The 20,121-nt window shown below is 43.4% G+C and overlaps 1 protein-coding gene across 2 annotated transcripts in view; it reads left to right on the forward strand.

Annotated features, from left to right (window-relative positions):
• The first annotated feature begins 627 nt into the window (after positions 1-627).
• The window catches only part of SERPINE2 (serpin family E member 2), a 428,055-nt gene continuing 408,561 nt past the window's right edge, over positions 628-20,121 (forward strand). Inside the window, exon 1 of one of the 2 annotated variants that reach the window (XM_078665960.1) lies at positions 628-976. The gene's annotated coding sequence lies outside the window, so the exon portion shown is untranslated. The remainder of the gene's footprint in view (positions 977-20,121) is intronic. The other variant, XR_013602351.1, reaches the window with a different exon arrangement.

Here is a 20,121-nt window from a genome sequence, read left to right on the forward strand (position 1 = left end):
TTACACATGTGGCATCGTCATAAGTACTGCAAAGTAACATCTACAAAAGATTATAAAGCAATTTGAATAATCCAACTGAGATGTTTTTCAAAATCTGTGCTCTGTTACGGATCATAGTGTGTATTTTAATTACACAGAGTGCAGCCAGATCCCAGTAGATAACATATTCTTTTCTCATATCCCATCTCCAGCTTGTTTACGCTGTCCACCACTCCTTTTGAAAAATATTAAAGGGAATGTTTTAAGACTGAGCCAACAACTGCAATATCGCCAGTATCTTCGTGTCAACATTTCTCATGCGCTAGAGAATATGAGTACTAAGTATATTAAATACTGATAACGGTTACGCGTGGCGGACGGTCTTGAGTAAATGAATTTAGTATATTGACCAAACTGTGGAAAAACAGAGAACAAAGAAGGTATGAAACAAACATTTTTTTCAAACTGATAAACATGTATTAATGTAGTTCAACTTTACGTTTACGTGACACAGAGAAATTACATATGTGGCACGTGCCACGGTGAATTGTACGCCCCGTAGTTACGTGGCAGACATGTTACATGACTGAGGTGTTCCTTCTAGTCCGCCAGTGACGAGTTACAGGAAGCAAGGAGGGTCTGACTTCTGGCAGACGGGCCCAGGAGGGCGGGGGAAGCAGAGCGAGTAAACGCGAAGCTCATTAAAGCAAGCAAAGGGGAGCGTCTCTGGTGACTGATAGAGAGAGAGAGGAGGGGCTTACAGGGTAGAAGCAGGCAGCGAGGACTCTTTCCAAACACACCCCGCTGTCTCGAGCTCGGAGCATCAGTGCGGGCTGCACTTCGGAGAGAGAGGACGGGAGTCTTATTGTGGAATATACCGAAGGAGTAAAGTGCTGCTCAGAAGGGAGACCGGAGGGCTTGCTTGCTTCTGCGTTTTAGGGCGTGTGGTTTCCAAAACTGGGAAGCTGTAGTGAGGAAAAATAGAGCCCTCAGGAAGGTAAGCGCCCAGGGAAGCTTGGCAGTGCGCACGTTTGATTTGCATTTTCCACAGAAGTCTTTTTTTGTTTTGTTAATTCGGTGCACGATGTTATCATAATACCGTTGGTGAAAATGCTACTGGGACGCGCCGTCCTATTTTATTTAGTCTGGAAGGGTTTGTTGATGCTGAACTGGAAAGTTTGAGAAGGAAGATGTGCTTTTTTTTCCCCACAGAGGGTGGATGGGAATGAAGTGGGAATGAAAGCGTGCCTAAACGGTCTGTATTTTAAAACGAATGATTGGTTCTTTTTTTCCATATTAAGGTAAAGGAAAGGCAACCAATTTGGGAAAAGGTTTTATTTTTATTTTGGATAGACTTGTTGTTTTATGTGAGATGTCGTGAGATGCGACGGCTGGACGCTTCAAACCACTAGCAGCACGATTACACTGCACACCTGAGTGTCTTTGAAATGCTTCGCCCCCGAGATAAGTGCTCTGTGTGTTAACGTTTTACCTTATCTTTTTGTTGTATTTGTTTGTTCGTTGGGAGTTAGCCTTCCTAATTCAAGCGTTCTACGTCTCTCGGTTCAAACGAGACTGATAAGGCACTGCTTGGGTGAAAGACATGCATAGATTGCCCGATGGTGTATTTATTTATAAAGTTTTATATAGCGCGAACGTGATCCCGAAGGATATCAGAGCGCTTTACAATTTGAGGGAGAGTAAGGTAAACGTTGCAGTACAATCGTCAAAGGGATAACCACCCAATCAAATATGCACATCAAACAAGAAGTTTGCTGGCTGGCACTCATTACTGACTATACATCTCATGAGTTGGAAACGAATGTCTAGCTTAAAACACTCTGAGTTTCTTTTGATGAAAGAATAACTATGGCTAGTCAAGTTAATCCAGTATTTCGCTACACAAACCGACATCTTAGGTTTCTACTGGAAAATCGTGAATGCATTGCAGGAACTGTTACTGGCTCTAAAATTGGAATACATTCATTGGTGAAGCACTCATGACTGGGTAAACATGGAGTAATACTACTGTCTACAATACATACATATATTGACAGCACTCACTGATATCTGCTAGACTTGCATCAAAGTGGGTGGAGGTTTAGTAGGAGTACGAAACTAGGGGTAATTCTTTTAAAGTGACCATAGGTTTTTATTATGTGGTCATGGTGTGGTGGGGAGGCAACTGCTCCCCCCCCCCCCCCCCAAAAAAAACACCTCCTACTACCCCCTTCTTTAGTGTGGAGCTTTAAAATTATTGTTCCAGTTCTACAGCCCTCAGAAAACAACCTTCATGTCAGGGGCGTTCACGGGAGGGAGGGAGACGGGCTCCTGACACCTCTGGGCCCGATTCAGCCCAAGGCAAATAGGTATTTGTAATATATGGGAAGCGTAGGGTCCCCCCCCCCCCCCAAATTCTACAGGGGGGCAACAGCATTGCACATTACTCTGCTGCTTCACACTTAAAGACCCAACGTATTAAGTGGAGATTAAAAATAAGTTCCTTCAATGTCAGTAAGCTGTCTACATGATGCACCATAATTTAAAATGTATTTATTAATCCGTATATTTTCCTTTACAGTTTCTTATTGCATAAACATACTCTTTGCTGCACGTCTGCTGCTCACTGGGAGTGGGCGACCGCAGGTCCCCAGTGCACTCTGGTAGGGGTGAACCTCACTGTGTGTCTGATTAGTAGTTGTTCGTCACCCTCTACCAGTTCTAAAGGCATCCATTGTCTTTAAACAAATGTGTTGCTCCTTATTTTATCTAATATCTATTCACTGAAACAAAACTTTCATTAAGGTTGATGGAGGATACCGGCTTGGATAAACATACCCTCAAGACATGAAATGGAGCAGCTAAGGTATAGACTTAACCTAAACTCCAAGCTACAATAGGAAAGGTGGATGATGATCACAATAACCTTTTTGGCTATTTGGGAGACTTGGAGGGGATGTGTCCATTCGTCTACATGTGCATAATAATCCCTCTAATTTTAAGAAAGAGGTTTCCCACAGCTTTCCCACCAGGCAGACCAGTAAAAAGGTACTAATATTGAAGAAAAGTTTTTTTTAAAATCTCTCCTGGTGCTTGCAAATAAAAAGAGAGATTGAAAAATCTTGTTGAATTACACCGCTTTTTGCTTTAGGAAGGGTAAAAAGTAAATGTGCCAGTAACCGCTACCCTACTCTAGAGCGTTGCGAAAGGGGCAATGACAACCTTCACAGTCCTTGGGCAAGTATGGGTGGGTGTACAAAAATACCGCCCACCAGTTACCCCTTCAACAGCATCCCTTCGTTGACCCTTGTGGATGGTATAAAATACAAAGATATGATGCAATTACTCTACCATGTAGGTGATGGTGGTGGTTGTTGGGGGGGGGGGGGGGGGGTTTAGGCAGACATAGCCCTAACATGTCTAATACATATTCCTAGGCAATTTGATAGTGCTGGAGGGGATATTTTATAGACGCTGGCTCCGTGCAAGACAAGTAATATATGTAATTCTCTAACCCACCACCCCTTGGCCTGACTAGGCCTTGGGTAGAAACAAAGGCCTGTGTCTTCTTTAATCTCTCGCTGGCCTTCGGGAGAGATCTGCATAAGTGGATGGGTTTATGTCCCGCCACTTATGTATTATACAGCATGGGTGCTGTTTTCTGCTGTTTGCTCTTTTGATCTTATTCACACCCTGTGTCCAAGAAAGGGGGTCCTCTCTTTATTTATTTTTTTAAATAAAGAAATGGGTACAATGGGCTTAGAGCCTGCTTATTTCTTACCACTAGTTGACTTTGCCACTCATTTGCTTGCTTGTTATTCAGTGGTTTACCATCCTTTTCTTGTTTGTCCCTCCCCTGAAGTAGTGTCTCTTTACCATCCTTTTGATTGGATGAATTTTATCCCTACACTGCTCATATTTAGGGAATTATTTTTTTCTTTTTGTTTAGGCGCTGCATGAGATTGTTTGGGATCTCTCCCCTGTTTGCTGCTTTCTCCCTTCCACCAAATCCATGCACCGCTGAGCGTTCTGTGTTGCTTCCTCATTTCCTAATTTTTCTCTCCATTGTATGCTGCGTTTTGGTTAATTCTCGGCCCGTCTTATGTGCTCAGTGTTGCTTCCTCCTCCCCCACCCCTGTCCATTGCTTCCGTCTCCTCGGCTTTTAAAATGTAATATATGTATTTTTTTTAACTATTCTTCCCCTTTCTGTTAGTCTGCCTACACACCCACCCACTCTGTTTCCTTCCCACCTGCCTCTTCATTGCTCTCTCACTCCATTTGCAGTATTTATACATTTGCTGTCTGTCTTTCCACTTGTAAAAAAGTACGTTGTTTTGCACTGGTTGAAGAATTACTTTTTAGGTCTTGCCTAGGCAGCGCATGCGCTGTCTCGTCGAGAGATGGTGTATACATTATAGTGGGGTGAAGCCCTGCCCACTTTCCGCCTATCTTTGTGATTGACCGCAATCGTAAATGCTGCATTCTGATTGGTTTTTAGAAATTTAATCCCGCATCTTGACGGCCATGTCGTCATTATTGTCCTTCCACAGCTATCGTCCCCTTTACTTTTAAAAGTGTTTTGGTTCCCTGCCTCCACCCGTTCCCTCCTGCAGTCCGTGACTTCTGAGGCCAGCAGCACTACCACCCCCTCCCCTTTGTGCCTTTTTAACACTTGCACTTCCATTTAACCCCTTCCATGCTATGGCCGAGGCAGCACTACCTGCCCAGTGCTGCCGTCGGCCAATGGCTGACGCGGCCCCGCCCGTTTTGCGGAAGTGCCGCACTTCCGCAAAATCGCGGGCGCATGAAACGGGTTAAAATGCAATTGGTCTCGCGTAAATACGAGTCCTATTGCATTTTAAATGCTGGTTTGTTGTGAGATTGGTGGGTGAATTAGCACTCGTTTTTCGTTGCAGCACATGTGCTGCTTGTTTCTCTTGCAGGCGTATGCAGGCACTCGCAGATTCTACTCAGTTGTGAGCGAAGGGCTGTGTGTGACCTGGAAGGGGCAAGCTGGCTGTCCTCGGAGCCCCCACGCTGTATCTGAGACCCTATTCAACATCGTCAGCTCCTATATGTAACCTAGCAAAGCCCTTTTGCGTGCTCCATTTCCAGATACGAAAGGATGTTTTGAGAATATAGATTTGCCAGAGGTAGGCTGCTAATTCTATCAGACCAGAGGCATAGTCTGGCTCTGGCCTGTCGGCGCTGAGGTAGGCACTCGCCGCTGCCGGTTGGTGGCAGGCGCATGCAGTACTCACCTCTCACGGACATGGCTCACATCCCGCTGTTGCAGCACTCACTACTTCCCCGGCAGCCGGTTATCTCTGGTTCCACTCTCTCGGGCCCGGGAGACTGCAGCGGTGCTGGGTGGTAGTTGCTGGTGGTGTGTGGAGTGTAATGTTTTCTCTTTTCTGCCTCTCCGTACTTGGTTTTCCATGCCTGTAAATGTGACGCCTCAAGTGACAGAGACCGAATAATTGTCTGGCAGCCCAAGTGTAAAATCCGATAAACAACCGCAGTTGATCTCCTGTGGATGGTCTGAGAAGCCGTGGGGGCTGCAGCGAGTGAGAAGCGCAGAAGCTCAGCAGCAGCTCGCCACATTCTGGCTGTCTTTTCACTGGGCTACTCTGCTCCCCTGCCCCCCCCTCCCCCTTTGCTCTTCTTCAGACTTTTGTTCCCCTTGTCGAATTGTAAGCATTCTCTCCCCCTCCGTGGATGGTTGTTTACTAAGGTCTTCTAAATGCAGAAAGCCCATCAACGGCTCAGCAAACAATGGTGAGATATGGGGCGAAGGGACGTTGAGGACACCTGGAGGTAGAGGAGAGTGAGAGAGAGAAGCACTTCTTTCACAATTTTAATTGTTACAGCAATGAAAATACGTCACGGAAGGGGTCTTTTTCTGGGTATTTTTATTCACGGTACTTGGTTGTTTAGTGGAACATTCACCAATGTATTTGCCGCTTGGCGCTTTGAGGTTTATTGGCAGATTGATGCCTTCGTAATTTTTCACGTGGTGCCATCCAAGTATCAGGGTGTCATGAGCTACTGCATATTTGTACCCTCCCTGTATTTCAAGAAGTTACGTTAAATTAATGGCAGTGCAACGCAGCATTATAGGGCTGGTGCAAAAGCACAATAAAACGGTGTAAGACTTATCAAAAGTACTTTGTTATTAACAACATGGCTGCAAATCACCAGTAAGCATAAGATTGGTGTTAATGTCTGCGAAATTTAATAGCATTGCGAAAATGTGACTATCTACTCCTTTTAAAAAAAAAAAAAAAAAATTTAAAAAACGCCCGTATTGACCAGGCGCGCAACCCCTTTGGCCTCAAAGAGTTTAAAAAAAAAAAGGTTTAAAAAAGTGCAGAAATATGTCCCCTCTGCACAGTACAAAGTCCAACGACAAAATGCCAGGATCCAGTTCATTCTCAGCATTGTGCCCAGAACTGGCTCTAGGACTGTGCGATTGGTGCCACCGCATCAGGCGTTAACTTGGGGTGTGGGCGTCATTTTCTATTCTTCTCTTTCCAAGGGCTGGTTTGATTGGCCTTGGGGGTTCATACAAATCCATGCTTCACCCCTAAATGTTTCAGCACCCAGGCTAATGTGCTGCATAGCTAAACACATATAATGTCCCAAAGGCGAGACCGATTTGCATTGCAAATGCTTGTTTTGCTCATTTACCACATCATGAAAAACAATAGAAAGTGGTGCATGTGTGTGCTTGGTGATGCCTACTAAATGGTGCGGTCAGCAGCAGCACACCTTGCTTTATTTGCTTTTTTTTTGTTGTTGGTTTAAATATTTTTTATTTATTGACAAACTGATGAGGAGAACATACCATACAATATAAAAAGCCAACATTTTACAAAATAAGAATAGCTAATTTCCAAAGCAAATTTTTCATATTCCACTTAGTACACAGATAAAGAAAAAGGTTGTTCAGAATAGAAGCAAAGCAAATCAGCGGAAATGTTGCGAATATTACTATTGATTGGTGACGCATTACAAAAAGAAAATGTATTAAATAAAGTTACCCCGATGTTTCTAAATTTTCTTAGTGACCGGACCCCTCTGAGTTTAGCTAAAGCAAGCTCCATTGAGTGAATTTCGGTTACTAATAACCACCAGTCTCAAATATTAGGGGGCTTTGGAGAAATCCAGGCTCTGGCTTAAGTTAGTTTTGCACAGGAAAGAAGAATCGTGACTAGTGCGGGCCGGGACACCAAAACAGGATGTATATAGAGTAGTCCTGTTAAAGCAGTAATAGATGGTAAGTAAATCGCCTTAATTTCAAAGACTTTCTGTAGTTCCACCCAGAACTCCTTTAAGACAGGACAAGAGAACAGCCTATGTACCAAATCTGCTGCAACAGCTTGGCACTTATGACATTTACTACGTTCACAAGAAGTGTTGTTAAGGGACCATTTGGAAATCCTTTCCGGTGTATAAAACAACATACAGGTAGTTCTAAACTGTTGCAGCCTTAGACTTGATGATCGCACGGAGTTATTAATTTTGGAGAAAGAATTGGTTATCTGCTTAGATGTTATATTTAAACCCATTTTACTACTCCATTTTTCCTCTAATTTTAAACAATCGTCCGTTTTGAAAGTACTAAGACACCTGTAAGCTTCACTTATAGTCAACTTGTTGTTCGATGCATATAAACAGTTCCAGATATCACAATCTGAGATTTCAAAGATTCTGTTTTTCCGTATCAGAAAATCATATAATTGTAACAATTTAAATCTCATTGTTTCTGGCAAGTCGTGCAATACTTTCAATGTATGGAAATCCAGGAACCCTAATGCGCCATATAGATAATGCCCCGAGCAGACCATCTAAGGGCCATACCGTCATTAAAAATCCCGGGTAGACCCGGATTACCCCAGAGCGGTAATTGTGGGTGGTAAAAGGTAGTCTTACAGAATACTAATATATTAGAGCAAATCTTGATTGCATCTCTGGCAGTCTTAAATTTCACCCTCTTGAAATAATTGGGGTCGTTGGCTCGTAACAAAAACATATTTGAATCGGATTTTAGCATAAATAAATGAAGAAAGAATGGGTCATCACTATTAAGTAGAGACCGGAGACGCTTAACAAACGAGGCCCAGAAATATAGTTTATCATCTGGGAAGTTAAGGCCGCCCTTGTCCAAGTTATTTTTTAGCAGTGCCAGAGATCTACGAGCTTTTCGGAATCCCCATATAAAACTGCTAAAAATTCCATCTAATTGCTTAAAAAAATAATTATTCAGTGCTAAAAGAATTGAACGAAAAAGATAAAGCAACTTGGGTAAAACCTTCATTTTAATTAGATTAATTCTGCCAATTAAATTCAGGGGGAGTCTATGCCATTTTTTTAGTAACAAAGTAGTGGTTTTAATTAGCTCATTATAATTGATATGATTGATTTCTCGTATTTTAGAAGTAATTTTTACCCCAAGATAAGTGGCAGTTTTACAGATCTCTGGAACCGCCATCGCTGGTACATAATTAGCTACAATTTGGGTTTTATTTATATTAAGCTTGTAGCCAGAAACTTTTCCGAACTTACAAGCCTCCAAAGTAATCCCTTGTAGTGCCTCTATAACATCGGGGGAATAAATGGCAATATCATCGGCATACGCTGTAATTTTTAGTGCCTGTAAGCCGGATCTAAAAGGTGCGATTCGGATTTGTACCTGAAGAGCATGTAAAAATGGTTCCAAAGAAAGGGCAAATAATAAAGGTGATAAGGGGCATCCTTGGCGGGTACCACGTAAAACGTTAAAGTCTGAGGAGGTCAGCCCACCATAGCTAATACAAGCTGTAGGATTATCATATAGCGCACGTATCCCCTTTGCAAATTGACCCCCCGAACCCCATCTTTGTCATGACGCACCTTGCTTTATTTCCTACACATTTTTATAACCACCTTTTATTAAAGCCAATGGGTCACAAAGACGAGATCTGTTGGCTTTGCCAATGCTTGTTTTTTGTTTCTGCATTTTGGATGTTCTTACCTTGATTGAATTTAGGAAGAAGTCCCTGGGATCCCTGTGTACTAGCTTTAAGAATTGAAAAACTACACATTCTTAAACGGATTTACATTGCAGTGAGATTTCTCACTCGCCCTCTAGCATTCAGGGATTTATTTGCCTACCCTTCGACAGGGTTACCGTAAATATGCAGCAGTGGCGGACCAAACTATGCAGCAGGGTGGTTGAGCAAGTTATGCAGCAGGAAAAATAACATTGTGGCGCATATTCTGTAGCTCTATTATACTAGTGTTTAATCACTCAAAACATGCTGCTTTTGCAATTTAGGGATCATTTGTGCATCAATGTATGTTTAAGAAAGAGAATGACACAGTGACACCTATCCACCAGATTGAATTGAATATGTTGTTCTCCACCATATAATGATTTTTGGTTTAGCATGGCTGCTACACTCCAGAAAACAAGGTATATGCACACACCTCTGCTAAGAAGTATTCCTTTTTGTCTGCAGATCTTAGTTACATATTGGGTACAGGCAGAAAAGCAAAATAGTATGTAAGATATATGTTTAGTACTTCTGCAGTGCATGCAATATTTGAGAAAGATAAGTGGTATACGTTCGGTGAAACAATGGTCCCAAATACTCTATTGGCAAAACAAACAAGGGAATAATAAACAACTTGGCATTCAAGTCAGACCTTGTTATCAACATCTTTTTGGAAATTAAAGAAGACATTTGATTGACGAATGGTGTTAAGACACATATCTTCCATCTATTATGATGCTCCAGTATATTATTTGCATCGGTAAAGCCAATGGGTTTTGTTTCGGACATGGGGCACAGACCTCTTAATTCTGGTGGGGCAGGTAACGCCTCCACTGTGTTTTCGTGGGTCTGTTTATTTTCACCCAAAGATTATCTGTGTATGAAAATCCAGGGGAATATGTGGAATTACCTAGGGAATAGGACCAGAAATTGCTGATTCCCCTTGTAATTCCCTGTTTTTATTGGAACCCTAGGGGTCCAATATTGAATAGCATGGACTATCCATGCCCCCAACTTCGCTTACTCTCCTGGCTCTTTAAACGGGCCGCTTGTAATGAGTGCATATGTATATACTACATACAGTAAGTCTGTTACCAACGGATCGCTTAAGTTGTCTGTAAGGTAGACCTAACGAGCACGTCAAATCTTTTGGTAATTTCCCACTTATCCCTGACAATGGCTGTTATTATTTCCATCGCATATCTAATCTGTTGTTTAGACCACCATAAGTCCATTTGGGATAAGTCGGGTAATTTCAAAGCCCAGCAGTAGCCAATCCAGCTGCTGATAGCGTATGTGACATCAAGCATCATTATTCGAACTACCTATGAGAAGGAAGGAGCATTTTCCTTTCATATTGCACCTAATGGATATACCAAAGGACTCCTTTGTAGTTCAATGCTTGTGATATCTTTTATATGCGACAAACTCTTTCTCAATAAATGATTCTGTAGTGGAACATTTGGTACAGCACAATTGGTCTGTTAAAGCTGGTCTTCAGTGTTGTGCTTTCTCTGTGTCCATGCTTGCGCCTTTAGAAGCACCTCTCTCCATCAAGAAAAGAGCCCTGAGCAACAGTAGTTAACATTTCATATATGTAACTATGTGTCTCAATGAAAAAACTTTAATAATCAAACAATCCCACCTTCAAAATAGAAATATAATGTACTGTTCTTTCTGTACTGTGAAGGCCCATATGGAGACACTGAACAGCAGTTACTTCAATAAATGCCCTTCAACAAAACCTAAACGGAGAACAATATTACCTACTGGGCAACATTTTCGCTCCTTTAGTATCAATCAACAACAGAAAAGTGACCAGTTAATTTGTATCAAGGGTCTGCCACTTTGTTGCACCTTTAGTAACTTTCCTTCAGTTTGAGCTAGAAGCAATATATTACCAGTCACTGTCTTGGATGTCTGCTCAGTTTAGTATGATTTTTCCCCCTCGTTTAGCCATCTCCCATTTTAGAGTTTGATGTCCTAGCTCTTGTATTTATTTATTTAATATTAATATTTTTCCTCTCATTCCTCCTCCAGTCTAATTGTTTTCGATATTCACTTCCTTTGTAGGTTTGGTGTTAGCCAAGAACTTTTGATTTTAGATATAATGTACGTATAGTGGTTTTCAGCAATCTCTCACATTCCATTGGTTTGTTATTAAATGTCTCTTCTCCCAACTACAGTATACAGCTTGGGACAGTAGGCTACTCTGCTTCAGCCACTGGCGAGCTTCACTGTAAGTGATTGGATTCAGCTCTTTCACAAGGAGCTCATCTACGCACAAAGTAGTTCCCTTCAGTGGCCTGTGATTTCTACGGAAGTATGGGCTTTTTGAGATAAAAAAATTCTAAAAGTAAAAATCTTTTTTTCTTTGTATTAAATGTTGGCGAAGGCCTGGCCGCTCCCACCACCAAAAAAGCTTTACAAAAGCTGTGACAAACTAGCATTAACAAAGTGAAAATGCTGTCAGCCAACACCAGACCTAATCGCTTTGTCAATGCTTCTTTGTTGTCTGGTGGTCACTGACTCTCTTTGGGCTGCACTTTCTTCTGTGCTGGACGCTGCACTCAGGACTCCCTACTAAGCTGCCTTGCTCCCACTAGAACACCAAACTCAGCGCGCTTCATGTTCTCCATCCTTCTGCCCTCCGTACAGCTACCGCTCCTGGTGTCCTCTTATCCTGTTGCACTTGCTTGTCAAGACCCATCAAAGGGGGGGGGGGGGGTACCATGGTCTGCAGTGCGGAGGCGCCTCTACTGCTCTTCTCTGAGCCAACTTATTTGCCAATTTACACTCCGCTTGATCCAGGCTCCATAGTACAACATTATTACACCTTCTATTTCACACTGTTTATGGTCCTTGCCATATCTTAGGAGGTCTCCCAACTTGACCATCAAACCTGGTATTCCATGACCTTTCGCTCTCCAGCTGAACTGTAGCAGTGTATGACATACCTTTTGTCACTTAATTTGTTCTCTTTATATGAAAAATAAAAACTATTTGGAAAAAAAACATGGCTATCCTAATAAAAGCAACGTCTTTGGTTAATTGTGACTTCCAGTAAGGAACAGGAACATGCTTAACGTGCTTGCTAAATTAATAGTAAGACTACCAGTAAGGATTGTTAACTTCTTTTGACCTCCACCCGTTTTTAGGTCTCGCGTCGGCGAAATACCTTTTGTCGCCAGTTTGCGGGAATGTGTACAGGAGATATGAACGCGCTTTCCCTCGGCGGATATCATCTCGTGGGCGCGCACGTGCACATCTCCTGTTCAACATTCAGCAGCCTCTCGCCTCTCTCATTCGTGCGCGCACACACACAGTCACGCATGCGCACACACATTCCCATGCGCACACACTCACCCCCCCCCGCACACGCATGGCTTACATACACACACAAACGCACACACACCCTCCCAACCCCACTCACCGGGCACACGCAGGGCTTCCATCACTGGGGGGGGGGCGGGCACCGTCAATGTGCCCCGACGGCCCCCCTCGATTTTTCCCTCTTACTTGTAGGCTTGCTCTAACTTCCGTGGACATTGTCATCATAGTCAGGGGTGTCTGTATCACTCGCAGAACGGTCGTGACGACATCAGCAGGCCTCTGCGATGGTGGCTCCGGTCTTGGCCCCGCCCCCGGCGCAGCATAGCTGCTTTGTGGGTGCCCGGCAGGGTACCGTCCCTGTCGCGCTCTCTCGGATCCAGTGCCGGGCCGGGAACAAATAAGAAGGTAAACTGGTAACATTTCTTTAGATGATTGCTGAATTCCAGTGTCAAACTGGAACTAATTAGTTAAGAGCTTTCCAATAGAGATGAATGGGTTCTCGATTACTCAATGGGTTCTTGACAGGCTTAAGTGTTCCTGGCTGCACTACAGAGGACCCCTTCTGTCCAACGATAAGCGCGGCCAGGTTTGCAGAGCCGTGCGGTTTCAAAGAGGATCCCATGAGTTAAATACTTTATCATCAGATACCGTTTTTTGTGACGAGTTTAGAAGAATCAATGGGAAATGCGGTTTAAAACGACATTGAGGTGACATAGTTATTCCGTGACGAGCATTCCATCCTTCCAGATGCCACCCACGTCACACAATCATTAATTCTCAGGCATCCTACTCCAGGCTGTGTTTAATTGTAAAAATAATGCAGCACGTGGTTGGACCTGGGGGAAAATTCCCATTGCCCCGGCACAATCTTTCCTTAATTCGCCTTAGCGAAATTACGCCATTACATCATGAAATGTAATTACGCTCTGTACTCAGCGCGGGTATAACGAAATGACCAGAACGTTGCTTTACGTGTGTTTTTTGTGCTCTTTTTGTTGAGCGAAAATGCCTTTGTACGTGAGAACATATTTTGCTAAACAATAAAACGCTAAATGTCGATTTTGCTGAGTGCAAAGTTGCATATTTCTCCCTCAATTTCATGTAATTACACAAAAAAAAAGTTATGTGAATTTCGCACACCCCTGTTTTTTGCGATACTTTTCAGATTGCCCATGGTACTGCCAATATGCCTACCAATGCAAGATTGGTAGCGAGGCCATGGACACATTTGTGCCGAGCCTACACAATAAGCTTTTAGATCATTATTAATAATCATGGTCTAAGTGCATGAATCATAGGCTCTAATGCCGAGTGGGGCGGAAGTAAAAGCTTATTTAACACACCTGGCAAGTACAGATACCCGCAGATGAGGTACTTGCCAGGTGTAATAAGTACTTTTAATTAGGCACTTTCCAAAGCAAAATGGGGAATCAGGAATTACATGCAGTAATACGTTCTTATCGCACCCCTTTCTGCTTGTATTCGAGCTTTCTGCACATCTTAACAGATACATTTTGGAAAGTTTGACGTGTTGAAATGTATCAGCAGAAAATTATGGGGTATGACATTAAAGCAAAAATCATAATTCTGATACCTGCTCAGACTTCAGTGACAGCTCATCCTTAAGTTACATATTATAAAGCAAGACCATGATAAAATCTATTGTAATAAATTTGAACATATTCCTCTCAGAAAAGCAATTTAAGAGCTGCCGCACAGGCCCTCATACTTTTTGTAGCTGGATGGTGGCAATGCCCTGACCAACAACATCCATGACTCAATAATGGCCCCTTAAGGGCATTCTACATCCGTAGCGGTGGGTGGTGGGAGTAGCTACCGGGCTGTGACGTGGGGAGGGGGCGCGGCACGGTGGGGGAATGTAATCTATAGATTACGGAGGATTACAAGTAAGTAAACCTAAATAAATAAAACGAATTTCATTGTGCGCACTGCATCCCCAAATGCGATGCAGTGCACGCAACGAAATTAGTTTTATATCTTTATATGTTTACTTACCTGTAATCCATAGATTACTTGTGTGACTTTACATCTTGTACATTTGCAATTTTTTTCGGTTTGTATCCTTTTTGTAACGCATGTAATCCTAAATCCTTATGTTTTGCAACCGGTTCTTATGTAAAGCGCTCTGACACCTTCGGGTAAAGTTCGCGCTAAATAAAATCGCATAAATAAATAAATAAATACTACCCCCCACCCTGCCCCTCCCCACGTCACTGCCCTGCATGTAGAACCTAAATGCGGCTGCATGCCTCATTAAGGGCGTAAACGAAATATGACCACATTGCCTTCACCCTTAATGAGCTACACTGGCTGCCCTTGCTGACCTGCACCACTTTCAAGACCAAGACCAGCTGCATCAGCTACTAAGCCATCAGCCTATTTGAAAAGCCCTTTCCGGGTACTTCTTGGCACTTCAGGACCAACATCCCTGTATCTATCCAGAGCACTGTTGCTGCCGCGATAAACAAAGGGGGGTGGGGTCGCGTGAGGTGATGTCGCGTGGGGGGTGTTAGAAATACATTATTTAAGAAAACGAATGTTTTGCCGCCTCCAGCGTCGCGTTGCGGTCGCCGCCTCTCCTCTTCCTGGGTCCCAGCAGCCCTTGGGACTCAGACTCCCATACAATCCCCGTGCTGCAGAGCAGCGTGGGGATTGGTCTGAGCAGGCAGGAAAAACTCCCTGCTCAGACCAGGGAGTCTGCACAGTTTCTCTAGCCCGGATCCTCAATGCAGCCGATCTGGAGAAAACCTAAGTGCGCATGAGTGTTTTGGTCGGCCTGAGACGGGCGGCCAAAACACATATGCGCACTTAGGGAGTGGAGTGCATGCAGCACCCCGCCCCTCAACACCGAAGGCTAAGAGCCGGCAAATGCAAAATAAAACAATGCAAGAGCGTAATTTTATTTTACATTTGCTGGCTCTCGGCCAGGCAGCGGACCGACGCTCCTCCGCCATTGCGGAGGAGCCGCCACTGCCGGAGCAGCGGGATAGTGCAGCCCCCCTCTCAGAACCCAGCCCCACTTGGCCAGAGAACTCTTTAATTGTATCTCCGCCTCTGAACCTGCACAGCACTCTTCTGTATTTTGGTTATGTTTGCACCAAATAAGTGCCACATGCATTGATACACACACACATAGTGATCTTTCGTAGCCAATTATCTATTTGGTGGTTTGAGCAGGTTTTACCAGCGCCCCTTCATTTCCGAGTGCATTAAGTGACTGTTGTGAAGAATAATTCCACGAAGCGTTGTATGAAAAGGCAGCTTTATTAACTCTCATCACATACCATCACACTTACAGTCAGCAGTGCCAGTACTCTGCAGAGAATGTAAGGTATGACAGTTGGAAGAAGGGAAAGTTCCAAGGTGAGGATTAGGGAGGGGGAACTCGGAAAGGAAGAAACCATTAGACACTTTTTCCAACAGTGACCCTTTTCACTCCAGAAGGGATGGTTATTTTTTGTGATTCTTCAGTTTTTAAAATAATTTTATTTTCTATTTTCCCAGGGAAACTATTTAGACTCGTAGGTGCTTTTACAAAATCCATGTGTGCTCCCATTCTGTATTTTGATCTCAGAGTTAATTTGCGAAGAGTGGTTTATGTTTTTGGCCAGGACAAGCAGTGCTTCATTTGTGCCAGTAGTTGCAGGTGTTGGGTACCAGCACTCATTTTTTTGAAGTCCTGGATTTATTTTTCATCATTAGACCTTAACCCAGTGTAAACGAGAGAAAGACAAAAAAGGGAAATAGGGAGAAGAGAAAGATAGGAAAAGAGTCAAAAGGAAAGAAAGCAGGGATGAAAAAGAACCTGCAAGAGTGAGATAAAGCCATGAAAGTGGTGGGAGGTGAAAGCAAAAGGCAAAACTAGGCAGCCTTGTGATTTGACATCCCCAACATTTAGCACTGCAAGAGGAAGACTTCTACATACAAACTTTAGGTGTCTGCACTTATTTTCTTCTTCTTTTTTTTATTTACAAATTCAGCACTCGTGTGAAGTACCAAACAGCTTCGTCGTTCGGTCCACAATGTATATACAACATTTCCAAGCTACTTAAATGTCTGTGCCCAACTCACAAATTATGAGTGACACAACAATATACAGGCTTACTCCTATGTTCTTTAGAATGTACTCTTTTTGGGGATTCACAAGAATCAAAAGATGTGGCCACAAAAATCAACAAAAACCTGAAATTGCCAGGCGTGCTATTGTTTATGCTACCTCAATTCTGGATTTTACAAAAGGAAACGCTGCTCAGTTTTTGAAGTAAGGGTAATAACACAGAATATTTGAGAATACTTACAAAACAGTACGTTGTACTCACTTCAAACATTCCCAGTGGTTAACCACGCGGAGAGTTCCATTGTCTCTTCATTTTATGAAGCTCAAGTCTGCATAAAACCGATTTCCTGGGTGGAATTTCTGCACTTCTTTTCTGTGCACCTATGCCTGCCACAGGTGCATAAATGTTTCTATGTTTCGCAGGGCTTTAAGTGGGCCAGGTCTCACCAGTGCTGAGCACAGGCAGTTTTTTAAAGGGGTCCTCAAAACGGGTCTCTATCGGGCTCTGTTTTTAGGTCTCGTCCTATTAATCCCGCAAGGGATAATAGGACGAGAGTATAGAGGCCAAACCAAGGTCTGAAACCATAGCGGATTTCCTACAGTTCGTGTGGTGCACTGGGGCGGAACGCGCGTCCACATCAAAGCCATCAGCCTCCCTCCCACAGGCATCTGAAGCTTCCCCCAGCGTGCGCTCGGCATCAGGCATTTCTCCTCCCCCCTAATTATTCACCCCTGTTGTTGCTGCCCACGGCCGGCGGTACTTTCACGGCCGCCAGGCCTTGTCTCGCATTTTCCTTATTTAAAGTCAACACAAGTCACTGTTCAAAACAGTTTCTCTTTCATGCGCCCAGAGACATATCGATGCTCAAAGAGACATATCCTGTGCAACACGTGCTGTTTCCAGTTTTCTTTTTTGTGGAAGTACATCTTAACTTATTAAATATACCTAGTGTGCCAGTGCGTCATTTGTATTCTATTTACCATTAACACAATGATTTGTTTTTACTATTTAGACACAGAATACAGTTCTTTTCAGAACACTTCGTCTAACATTGCATGCTCCACGCCAGTGGAAATAAAGCACGAAATATCCAGACAGTTTAATAGTTGCAGCTTCTTTCACCTGGATCTGTCTGCAAATAAAAGCACGTTGGGCCACTGCGGTCGGGCTGGCGCTTCATTTTTATTGTTGCTAATTTCAACGTGATTAAATGCTTTCCACTCTCTCCCTCTGTATATCATTACCATTTTTACACTGCGGGCGGGCTGGCGCATAAACACGCATCATTCAGTTCAATAGCTGCAGCTTTTTTCACCCGGATTTCTATGCATATAAAACCACATAGGGTCACTGCGGCCCTTTCTCTGTCTGGCAAACACTTCTATGCCTCAGGCCCGCGGGACGCCTATGCCTGCACCCCTGCAGCCAATGAGACCCCCACCAGGGCCACTCGCGACAGGCATCTCAGATGTCAGGATTACGGCACTTCACCTTCCTCTTTCTCCCTTTGCCCCACATTGCCCCCCCCTCTCCTTGTCTCTCTGCTATGCGCATCTCTCACACTCTGCCCCACTCTGTACTCCTCTCTTTCTTGCCATGTTGCTTGTCACTCTCTCCCTGTATATTATTACAATTCTTACACTGCGGTCAGGCTGGCGCTTCAACACGCATCGTTTTTGCAGTTATTAATTTAAACGTGATTCAATGCTTCTCACTCTCTCCCTCGCTAGACTATTAAAGTTTTAGAAGAGTGATTGCCTGTCAGCCAGTTTTTACTCGTATCTTTTTATTGCCGTTTGTACAACATGTTTATTTTCATTTTGGACAATTAGTGGATCGAAGGCAAACACGGGCTGATATGTGCTTCTGCAGGGTAAAATATGGTTTCATAAAAGAAGTTGCCTGTTTTCTTAGCATTTTTGCTGTGGGGGGAAGGTTTCCGTTTGCGCGGGAGATTTTAAAATATTCACTCTTTCTCGGTGCATAATAACCTCTCATCAGCGTGCAAGGGTCAGCTCGGTTTTCTGGAACTGTGGGAGGATCTGAAAGGCAACAAGTGTATTTTTATGTAAAAACCTGGCTGGCGGGTCTCGCGTTTGAGTGCACCAAATAGAACACCATGCTATGTACAATAGCGTAGCAAGGGTGCCCGTGAGTCCCGGTGCAGGCAGGGTGAATGGCCCCATTCAATGCTGTAAATCTAGTAGAGTACAGCATTGTCGCTGTCCAGTCGCCCCTTATCGGCTCTATACGCCCGGTGCTACTGCACCTGCTGCACTAATAGGCTGTAGTCGCGGTGTATAGGGCGTTAAGTCAATTGTCCTGGTGCAGGCAGTGAGCCCGTCCACTGGTGAAGCTGCAGAGTACATCATTGGACCGTTACCTCTGTTGGGGGCCTTGGTGCCACTACGACTGTTGCACAATTGTCCCCACAACAACCCCCTTGACGCTATACTTGGCAGACGTTCCTATGCAGACCCCTTCGTTTCCATTTTCCCTTTCGCTACACATCTAGATTTATATTTTTTTTTACTAAGGTTTCCTTTCCCAACTATTGCAGTCTTTCGTTCTGTCCATTTGTTTAAACTGACCATAATAAAGACTACCAAAACGCAATTTTAACAGGAATATCTTCAATAAAGGTATTTGCTCGCACGTGCGTTTTTTTTTTTTTCTTTCATGGCGGTGAAACAAAGCAAAAGTTTGTGAAGTTTTTACAGTTTTTAGCGTGCAAGTTTTTGTTTTTAAATGGGTACAGTTATCCCGGTCCTTGCTTTGTACCGGTGCCACACTGTTGGAAGTAAAAAAGGTGAAACAACCATAACAAAGCGCTTTATATTTTGAGTTGAAAGAACGTTAAGAAAGCGCTTTATGTTTTGAGTTGAATAAACGTTTCAAACATGGATTACATTAATATTTATAACATAGCATTTCAACCTCAGAAATATAACACCAAACATTTAAATTTGCATTATTGTTACTGCTAACCCCCCACATCAACAACATACCTTATCTTAAACATAGGTCGTGTTATCACCCCCTCCTGTCTCCCCTCCCCCTGTTGCCTCCTCCTTTAGCTATTTAGCATTGCTTTTACTGCTAACACCGCACACCCACACCTTAAACTGCAGACAAAGTCTTAAACACACGTCGCGATTCCTGCAGAGCGATTCCAAGTGGCGCCACCTACATTTACATATTAAAGTGGAGGAAAGGATGCAAGAATTCACTGGATCAACTGTCACTGCCTTCCCCTTCCCTGCAGCCACATGTACCAACCGCTCAGTGACTGCCACGTTCAGGATTTTTTAACCCAAAAAATGTACGAGGGAAGTGTGCAGTGTGGCTAGCCCCTTAACTTCACTATGTGTGTGGCCTAACTTTGTTTTCCTGCCAGCGCTCACACAGTTATTCAGGGGCTTTATTTGTACCGGTGCCACACCGTTTAGAACAAATGAAGGCTCCAAATTTTAAATGAATACCTTCAATAAATGTATTGCTATGACAATATCTTATACATGAACACCTTCAATAAATTTCTTTATTTGTAGAGCGAAAACTCGAACATGAACGTAAATGTGTGAAATATTTTAATACTCACTGAACCACGTGTCTGTGGGCAGCTGCTTGCGGTATTGGGGGCATTTTTGTTGCCTTTCTGCCCTCTGTTAGACTCGTTTTTGTGCCCTTC

The sequence above is a fragment of the Lissotriton helveticus genome, chromosome 11 (genome assembly GCF_964261635.1).
Source record: "Lissotriton helveticus chromosome 11, aLisHel1.1, whole genome shotgun sequence".
Classification (NCBI taxonomy): Eukaryota; Metazoa; Chordata; class Amphibia; order Caudata; family Salamandridae; genus Lissotriton; species Lissotriton helveticus.